The 3385-nt window shown below is 38.9% G+C and overlaps 1 long non-coding RNA gene across 1 annotated transcript; it reads left to right on the top strand.

Moving 5' to 3' along the window:
• The first annotated feature begins 273 nt into the window (after nt 1-273).
• LOC147755588 (uncharacterized) lies at nt 274-1758 on the top strand. The gene is made up of 2 exons (XR_015328100.1): nt 274-412; nt 802-1758. It is a non-coding gene; the product is annotated as an uncharacterized LOC147755588 (long non-coding RNA).
• The last annotated feature ends 1627 nt before the right edge of the window (nt 1759-3385 follow it).

Below are 3385 nucleotides of genomic sequence, written 5' to 3'. Positions count from 1 at the left end.
TAGATTTTGCCTTGTGCTGAGGTTTACCTCTGCTTTCTCTGCAGCCGCTCATTCACTTGCGACGCGGTGAATTGTTGACTTCGAGTGACCCCAGAAGCTCATCATTTCTATGAGGATTCGTCGAACGCATAGAGATTGGATAACAGCTGATCCTTACTCAAATTCCAAAAACAACGCATCATTGTTTAGGCTACATGAGCCGTTTAACCAAGAAAAAATCGTCTGGTACTAGGAGTAACGGATGCATTCCCACTATGAAAACAGTCCACTAAAGTTTGTTCTAATTTAGGCGCTGTACCCAGCACATTGTCGTTTTCATGACTCACTTTAACAACTTGAGTCGAAATCATAGGCTAGATTCATTATGTCATTGTGGAACAAATGTCTCGTTACGAAAAAAGTTTTCTTTCCGGTAGCGATCTCATGCAAAGATACACTTTTTTATCACCGTATAACCAAATGTTCAAATAGAAAGCAGTGTTTCAAACGTGTAGATAATATGTGTAGTAAATTGATGAAATTATTCATTGTCTCTTCTGGTAAATAGGCGATGCAAAATATTCATCCATTTATAGTTTGTGGATGTCCGACATAAGACGTTTGTATATTTAAATAAGGTTTTGGCTTGTCGAGTTGATAAGGAATATGGATTTGTAACGTCTCACAGCTTTTCGGGCACGTTTTAGAATGACACAGATTTACATAAATGAGTTTCCTCAAAATACCCTTATTTAGCCGTTCAGAATATGTCCCAACTTGTTTACATCACTACTTTAAGGAACACTTTGACTAACTTTATAGGTATCCTGGTTGTCCAAGCAAATTGACTGTACTGTCAAATCATCACGTGTTGCATCATTATGGAGAATGAATTGGCGGATCTCCTTATCGATGAAAACAGCCGCGACCCTCGATTTGTTGGATATCTTTTTTTTGACTCACCTAAGTACAGCCTGGCCTATATCGAGCCGCGTTTTATGCATTACCGCAGGCCCATACATATAAAGCCACCTGTTCGAATCTTCAACGTCTTTTATATACTTACAAACATCTTTGTTTCGTACAGAATGAACTATCTTGCTTACAAAGTAAATCATATGCCCTAATTTTTGAATCCCTGACTTTTTAGTCGGAATAACATTGAGCTAAAATTTTATCATTCCGAGCATATATTAACAAGAGAAGTATCTCTCTCCTTACTTTGAGAAGGATTTATTTGCTATTTTTGATCAACGGCTCTTTAAAAGACACTTTTTAAAGACAGTTACAATACTTAAATACAAAATAAACGTTTTTTTAATTTAACGAACAGCTATTTAGTCTGAGTAAATTAGTTTCTCGCGTTTTAACTTATCCCTTTTGTATGTTGTATATAAACGGATGCCTCGATTTCAGGCGAGAAAAATCAGTACAGAGCAATTTTTTTCGAATTTAGCGTCTGGCTCAAAGAAAGAGTCTAACCTTACTAGAGCCGATGCACAAGTTGACAAGGAGACCTGAACAACAGGTTTCGAATCATGTGAATTATATGAAATGCATGCCCCTGTTCAGCACTCCATTAGACCGGACCACCTCAGCGGCATCACTTCCGTATTTTGCAGGCAAAACCTCGGGAAGGCGAAATTCTTTTACGAGAAAGCGCTCAATTGTGCTCACAGTGCCTATTTAAATATTATCACATACTATGTGCGCCGTGACCCTGTAAGGAGTACACCTATTAAAAATCAATAAATTTTCCAGATGCTTCCGCTTATTACACGGACCAACTTTTACCTTACTTACTGGAATGCACGGCTTGACCAGCCGAAAATGCTAATCTTACTTTCCTATTTGCCACCTAGGCAGTATAATTGTCAACGGTTGAAAATGGCATAGGCAATTTGGTCATCGGTATCTTTCCCACAGATTCGCCAGGCTGAGTTGAATTTTCAAGCGTACAGACCTCACTGCGCGGAGATAGTGAATGGGAATAAAATATTTATATTCTATGTAAGTGTCACGAAAGCTAAAAATTGCTAACGCTACCCCCAATCGACCGCCTAAATCCGAAACCTTTTAATAATTTCCAGCTATTTCTATTTCCCAATTTTTGACGCAACTCATGTAAGATAATGCGTCTCAAAGCTTAGGAACAGGAGGATCTTTTCGGTGGTGCACCCCCAACACCGTCACACCGTAGTTCAACAATACCTGCAGAACCGTGAGACGCAAGTATGGAAAGGAGGGTGCTAGGATCATATTGGCCTCCGCTGCATTCAATCCAGATGTCCTCAAGGACTTTCTGGCAAACTTTAATTTATGTGTGAAAAATCTATTTCAAGGATCAAGAGGAACGAGTGTGAAAGACGACACATTTATAGCTCCATTGTTGACAACGGCAAAGCCACGTTTTTGGATATAAGAAGCACCTTTTTTCAACACTTCAAATAATCTAACGAAGACGCCATTCGCCGCAATGATGTGTTTTAGTCAGCACTCGAGCTATGAGACGCGCTTAGTTGAGACATTTTGAGATACAGAAGGTAGCGATTGTCGCTGACAGTCTCTGGCGTATCAAAGCTTCCGGTCGCGATTCAATCTGCAATAAGTATCGATCATGCTAAACAGCCTTCCTTAATGTTTGTCTAAGAAATAGCCATGTTTCTTCGCAGTGACGAAAGGCGCTACTATCTGTGATACTTATGAATAAAGGCAACCCGAAGGAGTCCTCCACCTAAAGGGCCAGTTGCTTATCCCAATTGCAGCAACCTACCTCTCGTAACATGTCATGCTTGTATCATTTCAAAAACAGCAGTCTTCTCTAGCGCGGCTTTCCATGTGTTTTTCTATTCACACCTTCTTTTAACATATTTGGCGTTCCCTTAGCAATCCGCATTAGTAACTGCATATAGAATTTGTCAACAAGTGTTTTTTTCTAGAGTGCATAAAAACGTAGTGGATCTACTTCAGTAAATTCATTAAAATCATTCTGGGCGTTGGTTCGACCTTCCTAGTAAAGGGTAGCTTCTAACGATAGCGTAAACCCACTTCTGGTTTTAGTAGTGTCTCAATGGTCATTAGCAAAAAGATTATGAAACGACATCCGCTAATAAGACTTTTTTTGTAACTTACTACAAGCCTGCATCATCTTCAGCTGGCATTGATAATTTTCGAGATATGAATACAACAAGGTAAATTCGGGTGCAAGGTAAATTCGGATTTGTAAAGATGCTAGAAATCAAAACTATGAAATACGCCCCGAGTATCTCCAAGCTGCAAAAAAGTAATCCAATACAGGGTAGACGAAATGTGGCCTTTTTAATTATCCTTTAAATCTAAGACATTATTAAAACAAAAACAAAGATTTTTACAAAATTTTTTTTCATGTAGTCAAAATGCCACTCCT

The sequence above is a fragment of the Varroa destructor genome, unplaced genomic scaffold, assembly GCF_002443255.2.
Source record: "Varroa destructor unplaced genomic scaffold, Vdes_3.0 BEIS01000005.1, whole genome shotgun sequence".
In the NCBI taxonomy this organism is placed as follows: Eukaryota; Metazoa; Arthropoda; class Arachnida; order Mesostigmata; family Varroidae; genus Varroa; species Varroa destructor.
Note: the sequence above shows the minus strand (reverse complement) of the source record. Positions and strands in the feature narration are given on the sequence as shown.